This window comes from Heliconius melpomene, chromosome 8 (assembly GCF_056956725.1).
Source record: "Heliconius melpomene rosina isolate 202511_hmr_F chromosome 8, ASM5695672v1, whole genome shotgun sequence".
Lineage (NCBI taxonomy): Eukaryota > Metazoa > Arthropoda > Insecta > Lepidoptera > Nymphalidae > Heliconius > Heliconius melpomene.
In genome coordinates this window covers 8,386,737-8,405,772 of record NC_140396.1, presented here as the reverse complement: position 1 = coordinate 8,405,772, position 19,036 = coordinate 8,386,737, and the positions used below count along the sequence as shown (strand labels likewise).

Here is a 19,036-nt window from a genome sequence, read left to right as displayed (position 1 = left end):
ATTAAATGCGTTTTTCTCTAAAACTATTCGCAATTTCGAAATAGTTTAAAAAGCACATTTTATCTTCGTTTAACGTCGAAATTTAATAAAGTATTTTAAAGGATAAGGATTAATACCATTATGGAAAAATATCCCTCACAATAAAAAATATATTGAAATTACTATATTTAGACAGAAATATGATCACTACACGTTATTCTTAAAAGATATGAATATGCCATCGCGGACTTTTTTGTAGATCTTATTAAGAGGAACAATACCCCAGTACATTTTTTTCATGTAGTATTTACCATTAAAGCAGCGCATGCGCCAAAGTGTCTCAGCGGGTAGGACTTTATACACATTTATCGTATTTATGTTAATTTACATAAGAATGTACAAATAATAAACTATATATAAACCTTCCCTGAGAAATACTCGACCTAATGGTGAAAACCACATCCAAATCCGTTGGGTGGTTTAGAAGAAGAAGAGTTAGAAAGTTCAGACAGACACAAAAAGCGACTTTGTTTTATAAGATATAGGATAAATACTGACCACTATCCATCAATATTATATTTACGTACAAAAGTTATCAAAAAGCAATAACATATTAATAAGGAAAACAATTATATTTATGAATATAAATAGAATATTCTATTGGTATGATATTATTAATATTCCACTAGTCAGTTATTTTTTGGAGTAGGCAGAGGGAACCTTATGTTAAGACACTGTTCCTCCCGCTCAATTTTTGAGACTTTTGAGCATCGAAACTCAACGCCCAGCAGTGTTACATCTCATATGAAGGGTCGTAAAAAATAAATTATAATCATTCCTCCAAAGGAATTGAACCTACAACCATTGCACGTACCGCCAGGCATTCGGTTCGTTATAATGAAATCAATAACCATTATTTCTTTATGCATAATTAAAAGATTAGTCCACTCAAGTAAACAATTGATAAATTTGCAGATGACGTTCTCCATTTTGTTTTGAAAGGAAGTCCGGCATTGAACATGACAGAATTATTAGGCTTGCAGCTTGCTATCAGAGGATAACTGTAGGTCGTAGGTTCGATGCTTTGCTCTAAACAAATGTTGTAAAATATACGTATTTGTTATTTGTTTGTCTATATGTCTTATTGGAACCAGGGTTTCTTAATATTAGGTTAACAGGTTCCCTCAAACATAAAATAAATTACAAAATATATAATATAAATAACAATTTCGCAGTACAACAGCTGGCAATAATTAACAGTTATAAAAGCTAACATTAATGATTATTACAATAAAGTGATTAAAACAAAATCAAGAGAAAAAAAAAAGGTTGCACGAAACAAGGCCAAAAAAAGTTAACAATAAGAAAACGAGGCACCCGCCCGCGTCTCGGGCCTAACAAAACAACTAATGATCCCACAGATCATGGAGCGCGAGGCTGACGACTTAATCTACGTTCCTTTGTGAATCTTGAACTCTAGATTTATGTTTTCCTTTTACTTTCACGCTGTATCCCGTGTTTTGCAGGGTGGCCAGAAAGCTAGTGTTTAGGCACTCTGTTCAAGCACTCTGCTCACGTCACCAAATTAAGATTTTAATTATATGTAAAAAGAGATTACCTTACTTTATTTATAGAGAATCGGAATGTTTATATAAATAAAATAATTAAGGAAATATAAATAATATTTATCTCCCATAGGACTTGAATCTACATACTACATTCATATCCAATTAGTTCACATTCTACTGCGTCAAGACGGCGCCAAAATTCCAAGACAAAATATTCGTCAATTAAAGTATTCCTCAAGATTTCTTCCTCTCTTGAAATGAAACAATGTTAATGGCACTCGAGATCATATTTAACTTGACGTCTCCATAACAATCTATATGTACGTTTTACAAGAAGTTCCCGAGAAAATGCAGACTAACGAAAGTAAACAAAGAAATTGTTAGACAACAAAAGGTAAATACAAAGGGCATTTAGTTGGACGATCCTGACAGCGCTACCCACGGCGTCACGACTCCTTTTTCGTCTCGACTTCCATGTAGGTATTTAGCTAGCTTTCAAAATTATTATATTGTATTTTTTTTCGATTGAAATATGAAATTAACTACTTAATTATAAAAAAATAATACTTAATTAAAAAAATATGGAGGTATTAAGTAAGTTTTGAGTCTGTTTCCCTTTAAATATCCTTCGAGTGTCCTCTAGATACAATTTTTACAAAAATTAAACTACAGTCTATAAAATATAAATAGAATTTAAAATTGATTTACTTATACGTTACTAAGTTTGATTACAAAAAATAAGAGTTACATACTTATCCTTTTAATTATCCTTATCCTTAAATCCTTCAATAATAATTATCCCTTTTAGTCTTTTTTTAGGTTCACGTCATAACCCGCAGGGTACACTGAGGTGATCAATACTCCCCACATCACCAATTTTTCTAGACAAAGCGTATTGGTTTATGATGAAATGAAAATAATTCATTGTCCCGAGTGAGAATCGAACCCAAAACCGTCGCCGAACAAAAGATATATGTAGAAAAGATTTATTCATATCTTTTTTTTCTGTATTTCTACCATTGTAAAATACCATTTGAAATAAAAAAAAAGATTCTGTAACGTATTCGCAAAAACCGCCGACGCAAATTGATAAACCTTTCAATTTCGTTGTCCAAGTCTAGTTGAAAGCTAAAAAAAAGTCTGAAAAAAAAACTTAAAGTTAACAAACGAACGCCAATTAACTTTTTCGGGTTGATCTTTTTTTTTTTAAAATGAGGCCAAATTTTAAACCGTAAAAGCGTTTATTTTAAAAGTATCGTTTTTTAATATACCTATTTGTATATAGCTTAAATTGATTAATTAAAATTCTAGATTTATACTATTCAAATATATTTTATGAGTATTGCGAAAAATTAAATAATAAATAATTTAATAGATGGGCACTTTCAGGACATCGGGCACAGCGTCAGCATGTGAACGCAAAGGCCGTGGGTTCTACTCAGTTCCAAAAAATAAATGCGGCGTAGAGTTGTGCCACTCAATTCACATATCCAAAAAGTTTTGCGGAGAGTGGAGAACGGAGTATTTTTACACCAGGTTACCTTATCTATGTACAAACATTCCCGTTCCACACTTTCCGCCAAATTCTTGAGACATTGCAGTGGAACTATTTCGCTTTACGTTAACAGAACAAGGCAATGAAAATGTTAAATATTCATTTGTCTAGAGTGTGAATCGAATCCACAACCTTTCGCGCTTACAGTCGTCGTCGCCACGACTGGCCTCAAAAGTTTTATCTATTATACGTATAATATATAGATTATAAAGCGAAACGACACGACTGACAAGACTTACACCCTATTTTATTTAGACCATTTCTTATTATATTTTTTGTACCCTACTTGTTGGTTTTGTAGGGAATGTAAAGATATTGACGTCTTCATAGAGATTCGTCACGCTTTGCCTATTGGATGACTTTGCGATTTCATTTCTATGTTGTATTGGGATTTTTTTGGTTGTTGTTGAGTAATATTTAGGTGTATTTAAAAAAAAGTCGGTAGCTAGTTTTAAATTATATATATAATTTTTTATTATTTTTTATTTTTTTACAGCAGCTGTATATAGGAGAAAATAGTGTTAAGGCACTACGTTCCTTACTGTTACTGCTACACGAACAGCTTATTTTTAGTAATATTATAAAAAAATATTACTTCATTTATATATTCTTGTATTGTTGTCTATTTTATTTAATAATTATATAGAAAATATGTTTCACCTAAATTCCTTCTATGACTAAATCTGATTATTTTACATATATTTATATAAACAACAAATAATTCATTTTCTAGAAACAAAACAATATATTTCTAATTTATTATAGTGTTTCTGATGTTAGAAATATATTTTACACGGACTACAAGTATACTACTACAACTAGAAATTACTTTAGAGGCCATAGCTTATCCCTTACAAGATTTACAAAGCCAGTTATCTTGTTTACGTACTCTTGTTAGGTGTCTAATTTTTTTCATATATTTGTTACATTTTTTTGTAAGTGGAGAGTGGAGTGTCTTAACACTAGGTTCCATCTAGCTACCCTGCTGTGTGCGGGATACAGCGTGAAACTGATTTTTTTATAGCCTGCCATTTCGCTTGCAAATTGCAAATGTATATAATAAAATTAATACATAATGACCAGAAAATGTAAAAAATAATGAACCTTAAATAAATCAGATTGTTTTAGTTAGTTATTATTCAAACTGCCCGGGCATTATCAATAATTTACAGCACCCTTGACTTCTTCCACTCAAATTGCCAATTGCCAAATTGCAATGCCTACAGAATTCAGCGGGAAGTAAGGAACGAAAGTGTCTTAATAGAAACAGAGTGAACACTAGGTTCCCATTTTCCCTCTGCTATGTGCGGGATACAACGTGAAGAAAAATATTAGAAATAATGTATTATTATTTACTTTGCCCAAAATATATACAAATAAAATAATTATTAATAAAAACTATAGATCAGTATTTACTTATAATAATACTAGTGGACCCGAACTCAGCTACGCCCGCTTCAACTATACGAATATTTATTAAATATGTTTATGAAATTATTTTCAGTTTTCAATAGAGAGATGCGTTAAGCAAGCTCATTTTGGGTGACGTTTTCTAACAACAAACTTTGCAAATCGTTGCTTAGCAACGGTCATAGCGATAGTTGTTATTAACATGGCAGAATAAATTGCATGTGAAATTAATAAATATTTTAATATATTGGTATATATCGATAATATTACAAATATGAGAAAAAAAGTATCCTATGTTCATCCCGATACCCTCAAGTATCTCTATATGAGTATTTTATCACAATGAAATTAGCAGTTTGGCCCTGATTGCGTAAAAGACAGACAGACAGACAGAGTTACTTTCGAATTTATAATATAGGTATGGATGGTTAAATGAATAATTTTCAACACATCATGTTTATTAAACCATGTATGTAAATTGTATCGACAAGTGATTTTATAATTATAACAGAAATATATGTTTTTAGCACAAACTGTATGCAAATTACCAGCAAACTGGGGATAATATTTGCTTAACCGCAATCCAAATTGTGGATAGTACTGATAGAACTCGACTATTTCTATAATATATTATAATAATTATATATTGTATTATATTATGATTATAGTGTTGTGCTGTTGTTATTAATATAATATTATATTATATAGATTGTATTAATTATGCTTTTATTATTATTAAAATTATAATTTAAACTGTAAAAAGGATTTTATTTTTAGTATTGTTTATGTAATTTTCTATTTGTTTAATTTTATTGAGGTGCAGTGACACAAACGTTCGACTGTAAAGGTGACAGGTTGTGGGTTCGATTTCCACTGTAGTAAATTAAATTTTTAATATTTTAATTTCAGTCTACTAATAACATACCTACTTGCTTAGTTAAATTATAGGTATATGACCAATAATTACAATGCGAACTGTATAGACTGGTTGAAATTTGGATAGAACAAAGGCAACGTTATAGTATTCACAGTTAGCATGGAAATTGAAACACTCTAACTTGTATAGGAAAGAAAATATACGTTTACTGATATGCCAAAATGAAGCTCTTATTACCCGACAGCGGCGAAGTCCAAAAGAAGGGTAATGTTCTTAGCACGTATATATATGTCCATTCCTTTGTTCCCTTGTAACTCTTAATTTTTGGATTTGTTTTGATGGCGCAAGTGTTACTGGATAAATTAATTTAGTTTATTCAATCGATTTTTTTGTTTTTATTATAATTTACTTGTCTTAATTTATTTTTTAATACACGAAAAAAAAGGCAAAAAATAACAACCTTCATTACTATACGAGAAAAAGCTAAGAAATACACATACACAAATCATAATTAGCAATTTAAAAACACATAACTTTTACACACAAAAACAAATAAACACGTAATAGTACGAAACTACACAATAATTGGCCTAACAATAGTTCGCAGGAAACACATGTTTCGGTCGTACGTACGTCTGTATGTACGTACATACATACATACGTACATACGTCACTGGCCATTTGCATTTAGTAATCACGCGTGTAGTTGCTTTAGACATTGAGTAGTTGTTTGGTTTAATAATAAAAGACATAATTCAGAAGTTACATTTCGTTTATGTTTGTAGGTAAATGCGGTAGTTATGGATTCGAATCCTACTTGGGATATAATTATAATTATGCTCATTTACGCTCTGGTAAAGCACGGCGTTGAGTTCGGCGAAATATCTTCACACAGTATCCCGCTCGTAGCAGAATAGGCAGAGGGAAACTGCTAATTATCCGTTCCCATTAAGACAATACCGTGTTCCCATTAAGACAATGCCGCCGAATTCTAAAGGCATTACGTGTTGAGTGCTCGATCTTAATGTCATGCTTTGCCTCGTTACCGGGGCGAGGAAATGAAAATATTAAAAAAATCATTCATTCATTCCAACCCCGCAATCCGAATCGAACCCATAACCGACCCGTTTATAGAGTCATGCTTGTGCCGCTCCGCCATGACTTCCAAAGAAGACTTAATTGAAACTACTGGAGCAAATTACGATTTCATAACTTAGAACAGTATTGCAAAAATGAAAATAGTCGCTTTAAAATCTCAAAGCTCTAGGAGTTCTTGTCATTACTATTTAAAAGAATAATAGAACGACCGACTTTCGTTGTTCGGGTGGCAAATATTTAAACTGGGTCAGTGTTCCTTGGTCTGCATAATATTTTGTCATTTCAATTATTAGAGGCCGTCGTAGCGTAGAGGCACAACCGGTTGTAGGTTCGATTCCCATTCGGGGGAATCAATTTTTTTCCCTCTCTCTGGTGACAACGTAAAACGTGACGTATTTATCTTAAGTAAAGTTTTTTTATCGTAAGTGTCTTAATTTAAGGTTCCTAGGTTCCCTCTGCCCACTCCTGCTGTGTGTGGAATATAGCTATAAAAAATTGACATCGATTCCAATATAAGGCGTCGTCTGACTATAATTGCAAAGATTGTGGGTTCAATTCCTATTGCGAAAAATAAATTAAATAAATTATTCGCGTTTTGCCTTGTTACTATTGAACTAAATGAATAAAGTTGTATTCCCTGAGTGGGAATCGAATTCATAACTACCACGCTTACAGACACACGCTATGCAACAGCCTTAATATATAATATAAATATATATATATATATATAATATATAATATAAATATATATATATATATATATAATATTTTAATAATAAGCTTAACCGCAACTTACCGCCCAGGTTCAGAACCAATAAACCAGCAACTAATATCTCTCACAGAATTTGCATCTCAAACGGTATCCCGTAGGACCTGATAGCTAATACTGCAAGACAGAAATTTCCCTACATTAACGCCGTAATGGTGTGCTTTAAATTTTCGTATACATTATTTATTTATGAAGCCGCCGTAGCCCAGTGGGGCGGTTTGCGTCTGTAAATGTGATGGGTGTGGGTTCGAATCCCGTTTATTGTTCAAAAATAATTTGTCTGGTAGAAGACGTGCGGCGTTGTGCTCCGTAAGTCAACAAACAATGTTTGTAAGTGAAGCGGAAGAATATCTTAACACTGCAAAAAATCGTTTTTCTTAGTAAGCATTTTAGAGCATAGACTTTTGTATTATTGGTACTATACTATGGAGAGAATTTTCAGTAAAAAATTTTAATTGTCTCTGCCAATTGATTTAAATCGCGATATTACTATTAAGATTGAGATAAGTAAATATATATTTTATATATAAAAAAAATTGTTAAATAAATCAAAGATTTGTAGTCCTAATCAAAAATTCTAGAGCAAATGAAAGTCTCGTTAAAGTTATGACTTTACAATATTCTATTTTACTAAAATTCTAACCGATTTATTGTATATATTTATAGTATTGTATTTATTATCTTTGGATATAGTTAGGTTTGCAGAAATATTCTTAATTTAATCTTTATTAAGTTTTTTATGCTTTTTAATTCTTGAAATCCGTTATTTTTAACCTATTTTTTTATTCCCCTATTAATATTATACAATAACAGTATAACAATAACATTATAACGACGTCAAAATATACATATATATATTATTAAGAACCATAATATGCTAAACACCTATCATATCCCATTACTTCGGTCTACGAATATGTAATAAGCTTGTATTATATTACCTCTAGCTAATATTACTTAGCAAAGTCATTAGACAAATAGACATTATGTTGACATAAACGAACTTGACACGTCTAATATATGGATTTTTTTCATTGTTTGCTATTTAAATTTTAAATATATTAATGAAACGCGGCGTTAAGTTACGCCACTTATGTTGAAAATGGGGAGGAAAGTGGAGAATGGGGTGCCTTAATACTAGGTTCTTTATAAAAGTAGGTACATATAAATATAATACTCAACGAGGTAAGGTTAAACGCGGTTTTAAGTTCCGCTATTCAACAAGTAATGCCTTTAAAATCTATCGGAAAGTGGGAAGTGTCTAAATGAAAATGGAGTATCTTGACATTAGGTTCCCAGGTTCCCTCTGCCTACCCTGCAATATGCGTGAAGCTAAAAAAATAATAATTAGTAGGTTCATCACCCGTTTACCGCAAGTTTTAATATTTTCAATAAAAGTAAACATCGTTTCAATCACTTCAATGTTTTGCTCTATCAAGAAAAAAGTAATTGCCTAGCTTTTTAATTGGCTTCCTTTTCTTGAGACCTCATCTTTTACTCGATACACTTCTTATAAAATATTTCTTTATTTCCTATTAATTTTACGTCGATTATTCATATAAATAACGCATAAAAGTTACTTCGAAAATGCTAAAACATACGTAAATAAATGCTAAAAAGATATGCTATGTATATTGTAAGATATTCTTAGAAAACATTAAAAAAGTTGTACGTAAAAGTCGAGTGTTATTTGTTCGAGGCTTCGCGACTTTGGGTGGCTTTAAGTGGCGGATATCAACGCCGCACGTTGCCTACCAGAGCAGTGATAAAAGAAACATTAAATATTTTAATTCCCCCGAGGGAGAATAGAACTTACAAACATCGCATTTTTTATAATCACTTTCATATATTTTCCACAAAACAGAACAAATTCAAGGAACCCAATTATATAAATATACATAACTCATTTAATTCCACCATTTATGCTCATTAAAATCGTTAACTTTAGTAAGAGAAACAATGTTTTTACCTATTAACAACTATACCGGAAACATCAAGGAGATATTCATCTATGGTTTTAATTATTCCTCTTTGGCCCCGCCCGGTGTTGTAAATTGTATGGGACTGTCCAATCAAATTAACTTTAGATCACAGAGAGATGCAGTGATAAGTCACTTTATATTAATGTTATATGACGTGTAGTGTCGGTTCAGTTCCATTTAAATTATATTATAATATATATTTTTAAATGGATGGTTGTTTAAATTCTTTTTTAGGGTTCCGTGCCTCGAAAGGTGTAAGCATAACCCTTATAGGATCACTTATCGTTCGTCTGTCCCTCGGTCAAAACGAAGAAGAAGAGCTACAAATTGCTGAAAGAAACTGAAGCTGAAATTAATATTAAATATTCAAGTTTTTGGTGGAATGAAGCACAGAAAAAATCTAAGAAGTCAACACAATTAAAAGATATGAGCGTTTTATATCCATCTTCCTTTTAAAATTCATATATTTGTACCGTTTAAAATACCACGTAAAGTGGGGAATGGAGTAACTTAACACTATGTTCCCTGCGGGATAAAGCGTAAGGTTGATTTAAATGTGTAATAAACGAATAAAAATCTTGTAAAACTCTTGCAATCATTTCCAATATTCCCTTTCATCAAAATCTCAAGATAGCACGATTCAACACTAATAGCCCACTCATCGTTATATAATATAATACAATATAATTTACAGCTGCTCAAGCGGATGCCTTCTCACAAATTACGTTACAAAATAACACATTCTTACCGACACGACTGGCCATGGGGCGATTTGAAATTAACTATAATTGCTTAATTCTGAACTGGTGTTTGTTCGCCGAGTACGGCTCTGTGTGAAAGAGATGGTTATACGGGTAATGATATTGGTAGTGGTTAAAAAGCCAAGTTCTTTTTGATGTGTGATGATTGCGAAGGATAAAATCATTTTTTTTAAAAGAATCTATCAAAAATAGTTTAAAAAACTCTAACTTCTTCCATTAACAAAAATAAATTGCTTTATTATTGTTAATTATTTGGTCACTATTACTCTCAGTCCTCTAGAACAAAAGAATAAATTATAATTTAATCAACACTACTATATATCCAAGGTTGTACTTTCAACGAAAGTCCAGTTATTATTTTTTTTAGCATCCTGCTTCATGATAGCATAATTATATGTTCATTATAGGGTGTAATACTTAACAACATGCCATTGCTTGATTATTGTCACATTTTTTATTATTATAATAATAATTTCCTTAAACTTGGCTCTACAACTGCTGTGTTTAGTAATAGCAGTAGAGCATTGACTACAGAAATTGGTTGAAATATAAAAAAATAACGTGCGAAGGAAATCAAATTGGTATAGATGTTTTTTGTGTTTAATGATTTTTTTAATATAAGATTTATACCGACATGTGTATTTTATATAAAAATATTTTAAATACGTTCATAAACAATTGAAAAGTTATTTAAATTACAGTAAATACGCACTTAAAAAGCTAGAAAGTTAGAGACTTTTCTCTGCCATATGAAGGGGATGAATGAAGTAAACAAAAATTATATATGAGTAAGTATATTTAATTCTAATATGTGACGACCATGGCATAAAATAAGCGATATAAAATGAAACTTTAAAGTATTTTCAATTGTTTTATATATGTTTTGCTGTTTTAGTATTATAATATGTGTATAATGATAAAATATTTTACATTATAATTAATTGCTTCCTCTCATTATTTGCAAATGTCGTCGTGACTTGAATAATGACATTGAAAAGGTCGGTATATCATTATATTGTATTATTTTTTTTATTAATATTATCTTTTTTTAGTTTTAATATAGCAGTTACAACGTGAGAGCCCACCAATGTCTCGAAAATGGCTGTGCGTTGAGAACGGAGTATCTTAACTCTAGGTTCCCTCAGCGTACACTGCTATATAGGATCTATATGTACTCTGCTATATAGCCAAGACTCTCCTTTCCCCATTCTCCATTCGAATTCGAGACATTCCGTGTTAAGTGGAAGATAAGCCCCCTCAAGTGATAGTTGGATCCCAATCATTCAAGATACGTCGGTTCGTATTTTTTTCTTTTTACTTTCTAGTTTAACGCTATATCCCGTACATAACAGGGTAGGCAGAGGGAACCTGGGGTACTAATGTTAAGATACTCACTTCCTCTCTCAACTTTGTGCCGAATTTTCGAATCAGTCTGTCCTTCTGTTAACAAATGAATGAATGAAAACATAGCAATCGATTTTACGATACTAAATCATGAAATATGTTAAATATAATTTCAACTTTAGCGTGCAAGTAATAAATTTAAAAATTTAGTGTGGCCATATACCCAGTATTTATGGTCAAATTATTGATAGTAAAACTGTATGACCAGGTAGAGTACTCGTGTGTAAACAGTAAAAGTCTGATAGCACCTATAGCTTGCTATAAATTTACTTTATAGTGGAATTTCTAGATCATTATTATTTCCACATTTCGTAGACATAATGTGGTGTTAAATTACCTAATTTTCTCACATACTTTCTATGAGCAAAGTAAGCGTTAACTGTGAGTTTGATACTCACTCGAGGGATGGATTATAATTAATTACTTATATGTCTTGAGTTCTGCTTTCTCTCTCTGCAAGTAGTAATGGCCAAAATTTGGGCCAAAAGCGGAGGATGAAGTTACACTAGATTCTCCTTGCTTATCCGTTTTTATGAGGGTTGCGTACCCAAAAGACAGTTGGAAGAAAAATAAGAAAATAACAATAATTCATTCTCCGGAGTGGATATCGAACCCACTACCGTCACGTTTATAGTGAAAAACTATGCCGCTGCGCCATCACGGATTCAATACAAATTATAATTTACATTGATAAATTGACTTAACCCTGGGAACAATTAATTTACTTTGTCATTCGTATTATACTCGTAGAAGACAAGTGATTTAATATTTTGCGACTCAATCACGAGATTTCTCGTTCATTTTGAATTTATTTCTGTTTGTTTCAAGCAGTAATTGTAAAATTTGTACCTAATCTGAGCCGTTCTGGGTCGATATCGTTCTTGGATACTGTTAAGTTTCACGTTATAGGACCACACGAAATAGGAGAGATAAAGTGAATTTAGTGATAAAACACTCTGTTCCCCACTTTCCGACCAATTTTCGAGATATTTCATGTTGAGTGGCGGAATTCAACAGGTTTCAACAGGTTAAAGGAATAGAAAAATAAAAATAGTGCACTTCCTCAATTGATTTAACAGTAGGTTCCCTCTACCTTCCCTGGTGAAAACTTATAAATTAAACAATATAATTATTAATTAATTCCTAACACCCATATTTTAGGATAATTTCTCACCAACTATATAAAACTCGTTATCACACTAACTTCTAAGCAAAGCATTGCTTCTAATAAATATAAAAATGCAGTATGATCGCGAAACACGCTAATGACTGTTGTAAACAACGAAGAGTGGTGAACTGTTGACTACAATTCACATTATTACTGTCGCATTTTCAACCTTATTCCTAAGACTTAAGATCTATGGCGCAAATCTCAGGATGATTCAAGGCAAACAAAGTTTCTCCTTCTCTGGTATACAATCAAAGTTGTTTCGCATATTTCTTACAGTATTTCGGTAGCTAAAAGGAAATTGCTGGCCTCCGGCACCAAACGTTCCATTCTTTTATAGTAACCATAATCTTGCCCGGATTTTTAAAATAAGACCTTTTGTGCTGTTATAGCGATGCAATTTTTAAAACGGCCGTCCTATTACAATGTCCATTGGTGAAATGGGTCAGTGTTTCAATGAAATATTAAATTTCTGTTGTCTAAAAAATAGTTGAAAATATATAAAATCTATAAAATTATTATAATTTCGTATAAATATTTTGCGTTACTGAGTGACGGACAACGCACAGACGAAAGGAACTACTGGACTTAAAAAGTTGAAATTTGGCATGTAGGAAGTGTAGTGCATTTTTCTCCAGATTCTCCGTTGTACATCTTAAAGTATACGCAAAGAAAGTCGTGAGTGACAGCTAGTTTAATTTATGTAAGTTTCATCAACAACATTATATACGCAAAAAATATAATTTTATCACATTTAATGATGAAATAGCGTATAAACGAAATTCATAGAACATTTCTACCCAACTCTTCCTGGCACCACGTACACTTGTTCTCTATTACAGCCAGTCATGTTACCCTAAAAGAGAATTAAAACCCAACAACACTAATAAACGTTTACAAACCAAACATACGAATAAATAAACATAAATCAGACCAATTAAGTCACAAGTTTTTGCTGAACGAATCAAGGTACTCACACAGATGGTTTAAATCCCTCATAAATCCAAGCGACGCTTGTCAACACGAAATCTCTTTCTTCGAAAACAGTTTTAACTTGTATGTAGTAACTGGCGGTTTGACATGGTGAAACAGATGTCTCCTGTTTGACGGATGGGTCAGCGAGGTCGGTTCTTCCCCTCCGTTACCCCTGGGGTGCCTGACAGCTGATGAGACAATTACTATGATCGTGACTTCGTTGTATTGTTCTTATGTAATCTAATCTAAGTTATATTTGAATGGCTTATAGTGTTTGTTTGTTTTTTTAGAAATAATTGACAAAGTAAATTAAGAAAGATATAAATATATATGTTATATTTAAATTTATTATTAAAGTGAGATGCAATTATGGTATACATAAATTAAATCTGTTGAGCACATCACTAAAGTTCATATTCCATGTAATATTTATATTGGCCTTCGTGACGCGAGAGAATAGCGTATGCGTATGGTTGCGAGTTCGATCCCTACTTCGAGTAACAAGACAGAGTGCGGCGTTAAGTTCTACCGAGTAACGGTCGGTCGGAAAATAGGGAATTAAATGTCTTAATACAAGTCTCCTGTTATACGTCTGATACAGCTAAAAAAATATATTTATTATTTAGGCCTTGCAACCTGTCTAATAAAATAAAAAAAAAATACGCAAACTAAAACCAGCTAATAAACTAATGAAAAGGCGGTCTCCCCAATAGCGTCCAAACCTTAATACAGCATAAATTTAACTATCAATTATAGTCCGCAACCTCCAATCAGAATGCACCTGTACAGGTTGTTATAATGAAGACGTTTGAGTTCCTCGCAGGTGTCCATGGTTCCCCATCCCAAATCTTCTTATTATGTTGTTTAATTCATTATGCGCTTTGTTTTCTTCATTTGTTTTTTGTCGATGCCGCGAATAACTTGATTGTCTCCTCGGAAATTTATTATGGCGCAAAGGAGGGAAGGGTCCCATTATAAATCGTGCCCACTAACATATGTACGCAATTAAGTTGTAAAGTTTTTTAAACGTTCCCAACGATTTGGGAAAACACGAAATATTTGAACTTAGAAAGTATGAGAGAACGCATTTAATTCTAAACAATGGAGGTAAATGAGGCGGGGCAGCGGTTTTATTTTTTAAATAAAACCAACCGACGGGCACGTAACAGACTCACATAGCGTCCAATTTTTATTTTTTCGTGTCAACTTTTTGAACTGCCATAGCATCGACAGCGTACATCGTTTTGCGTTTCGAATCTCGATTACGAACTCATTGACGTTTCCAACCATACCTTTAGGAAATAAGAATGTCATGTGGAAATTGTGCCTTTCAGAAATGAGCTCAAAGGGGCCGTGATTAGAGCTATCGGGGCACTCGTTTTGTTTTACACATGACGTGCTAGAAATAGACGACGTGAAATTCTTTAAGATAAAACAAGAGGTTCCCTCCAGCCGTTAACAGGTCCAAGGCAATTTAACCTTTCTCCACGCTCGAGTAGAGCTTTTTATTACACGAACGAAACATCGAGGCCTCAAATAAAAGTTATTGAATGATCCCTGATTAGATGATTATCGATGGAGTTGGGCTGGATCGGCTTGGTACATTTTATATGGTAATTGAAATGTAATATAGGCATTCGCTTCGAGACGTTCATTATCGGGGTTTATGACGATCGCTATTGGTAACGTGAGTGAGAGGTTTCATTTTAAACATTGTATATCAGAGTTAGGCATTCGAATAATTATCGACTTTTGGTATCGGTTACATGAATTTTAATGAGCGAATTCGATACTGAAGGTCATTTGGTTGTATTATTTATGTTGAGGATAGTTGTGGCACAGAGGCACCAAGTTTGACTTAAACGCAACTGGTTCTGGGTTCGATGATTCGATCTCCATTCGAGGAAATGTGTTATTTATTTAAATTTATATTTCCACTTCTGAACTCTGGTCGAGGCTCCAGAAACCTCTGCTGACCCTGCTGTGTGCGGGATACAGCGTGAAGCTGTTTTGATTATTATTGTATGTGGACGTTTCATATATATCTATTTTCGGATGATAAAAAAGGGACAAAGGCGGCAGATGCAAGCTAGCGAAGGCGCAATTAATTTCATATAAAACGTTCCTATCCAAAGGAAACCATTTCTCCACAGATTTGACGTGTTATAAATTTTCGTGAATGTGGGTAGTATTATATTTTTTTCTCGTTTCGTTTCATGCCATATGCCGGTGTTATATTCGGGCTGGGTTTGTTAGCTGACTAGTTTTTATGGACTTGTGTTATTAGTGTTAGCGTTAGGTCCAGCGTAGTCCGTACTCGTACCTCCATTACGAGTGCTCCAAAAAATATTTTGCTTTAACAAATAGAAGTATTTTTTCTATTGTTTCGTTATAAAATATTGTTTTGTGTTAGTTTTATATTGGCTTTTATTTATTAATAAAATGTATAGGTAAATGCACAATTGTTGCGAAGTTTTTTATTTTATGTTTTAGTTTTCTACTTAAATTTTGTAATAGTTAGTTAGTCAAAAGAAATACTATAATCATTTTGTAGAAAATTTTGTTAAAAATACGAAGAAATTTCTTCAGTAAAGTTCTTAAGAAAATAAAATCATTATTATTAATTTTAATGTAGATTTTGTAATGAAACTAAAGTTACTTAGTCTAACACTGTACCTTTAATTTTGCACCTAAATTTAACATAATATTACCTTAATAAAAATATTAATAACATACGACAAAAAAAATTATGCCGGCTACCTGCTAACTTTACATGCAAAAATTTATTTAACCGTAACATGAAAACGCCATCAATATCCAAATGGATTCCAACCCCCGGGCGACAGATGGTCGAATCTACCCCACATTCATATTTTGATTATTTCTATAGCGTTCCATTATATATACAATTCAAAACATTAATACAACAAAGAGTGGTACAAAGGGATAGTTTCGTTGCAATAAACGATTTATTCATACATTTATTAGAGACCCAAATGACCCATGTGAACAAATTTTAGGTATAATTGTCGTTTGATAATTTGGGTGGTATCAGGTACTTTGTATGGTAAAGCTGACTGTCAATTAGATTTATTTCAATGAAATTTCGGCACTAAGGAATATTATTAATAATATAATTTATATATTTAATGGTTTATCTTTAATAAGAAAAATATTAAAAATGTTGATTATTAGTAACAAATTTTATTTGGTTTTATCTCAGATCACTAACCGTATAAAATATAATATATATGCGTATAAAATTTACATCATCGTTCATGTATTAAGTATATTTAATTAAGACAAGTAAGTCTGTATAAGTAAGACAATTAAATTATATCTTCCTTTTGCACTCGATGGTATAATTAAACTGAAAACACTACTCCTTGATTTCAACTTGTCATCTACACTTTTCCACGGTGCCACAGGGTAAAACACATTACGACACATATGGATTTTAAAACAAGATGTTCACTGGCGCCAAGCAGTTAAAAATCCAACAATAAACGATTTTATGATTTAAAAAAAAAACCCTTATTTTTCTAAGACTAAAGTTTGTTTACTTCGTCTACGACTATGAATACACCGCTACTGACTCATTGTATTTCGAGTATCTATTTGTCCTTTCTGAAGTGCTTTATAAGAAAGAAATGTTTGATAAAAAATATTAACAATTGTCACGCAGTGTTCTTTTTTTTTCGTCGGCCGTTAAGTGTTAGAAGATCGTGACTTTGATATTTGAACAAATAGAAGGGAAACTTGTATTTTTATATTATTTTTTACACAATAAGGCCTTACATAAAATAAAAATAATTTTAAATAGAAAAAAAAGAAGTAAAATTGGCATATATTTTGATGGAAACTTTGAGTGTGATACAGTGAGTGTTTTGTATTATGTGGAATAAAAATTATTCACTCTCCTGATTTCGAATCGAACCCACAAGCGCCGTGTTTCCAGCCAGGCCCTGTGCCGTTGGGTCATAACGACCTGTAGAGAAACATAAATAAAAGTGTTAAGGACATAATAAAGTTCAAAAACATACTGGTACATAGGAAAGTGAATAAATTTAATTTAATATCGTTACTTCTAGGGCTCTAAACAAAGCGCACTTTAAACAAAAGGTCTCGCAAGTCACCGTTGGTAGTATCGTTAAAGTTAACTATTGTAGTAAAGTTATTTGAGTTTTACTGTTGAAACTTAAACGTAAAATGGACCTTATAATAGAGAAATTTTAAGTGTGCGTTTTTTTTAATAAATGTTTTTTGTCTTTTTTTTCTTCACGATGTATCCCGCAATTAACGCAGAGGGAATATACTAATAAGACACTCAGTTTTCCATTTTTCAGCGAATTTTCAAGACATTGCAATTAGAATGGCAGAACTTAACTTCGAGCTTTTTCTTCGTGCTAGTGTAAGAAAAAGAAATAACATTCTTCCGAGTGAAAATCGAACTCACAACTGTCGGGTTTTCACTCAAACGTTGTACCACTGCGTTGACAACCTCAAATCTTCATATAAAAAAAATTCCTGATTTTTTAAAATCTTTTTTGAACTAAAAATCTATCTACCCACAATACGTAATTCATTTCAACACGTCACCAGCAAGAAACACAACATTTAGCATTTAGACGCGAACAAATAGATTTAGCTCGTATTTCGAAACTAGGCAACTAGCGCCTAACTACTGTACTGCATTAAGCTTGTCAAATAGTACGGCAGCGTCATTTGTCAAACGTTAGTATTGTAGAATTACGATAATTCAGCTTTCTAGTGTTTCGTTCTAGTTTTGGATGAGCTTTTACGTTGGAAGGTGAATCTGTAACTCCTTTGTATATTATGATCGAGGTCAGTCGTGGAGCAAGGGAACTGTGAACACGACTGGTTGTGAGTTCAATTCTTTATATTTTCATTTCTTCTTTCACTAGGAACTACTATAACGGAGGAACGGAGTGTCATAACACAAAGCTCCCTCTGCCTATCCTGATAGTTGCGGGGTATAGAGTGAAGCTGGAAAAAAAAATGAAATTATTTTAGCTTTCAACGAGAACATTTTATGAGTAAAGTGTATCAGATAAGAATTTAAAAAAACACGACTGATAATAAAATTTTCAAACTATAACAGCTTACTTAGCTTACAACTAAACATATGGAGATACAACAAACACCCTTACAGTACAACCGTATATTGTGTTAATATATCAAAACGACTTAAAACTATTATGTAAAATACGATCAACACCTTTAAAATAAGCTTTGAACGACTTCATCGATGCGTTTATGATTCAATAATTTAATACATCATCAATCAACGATTCATGGAAAGCGATTTATAAGACCGTATGCCGTTTGAATCTTTACCTGCTCGGGTATAAAAAAAGGCGACAATAACGATGCATGGGTAAACTGACCAGATATCTCAATTTATGAAGTCGACCTCAGTTTTCTTTAAAGTTTTGGGGGCAATTTGTTCGTGGAATAGCTCACAAATAC

At 32.3% G+C, this 19,036-nt stretch overlaps 1 protein-coding gene across 1 annotated transcript in view; it reads left to right on the top strand.

Moving 5' to 3' along the window:
- Positions 1 to 10,961: 10,961 nt before the first annotated feature.
- Positions 10,962 to 19,036, top strand: part of pxb (putative Hedgehog signaling attenuator pxb) — a 72,374-nt gene continuing 64,299 nt past the window's right edge. Inside the window, exon 1 of the mRNA XM_085189403.1 lies at positions 10,962 to 10,997. The gene's annotated coding sequence lies outside the window, so the exon portion shown is untranslated. The remainder of the gene's footprint in view (positions 10,998 to 19,036) is intronic.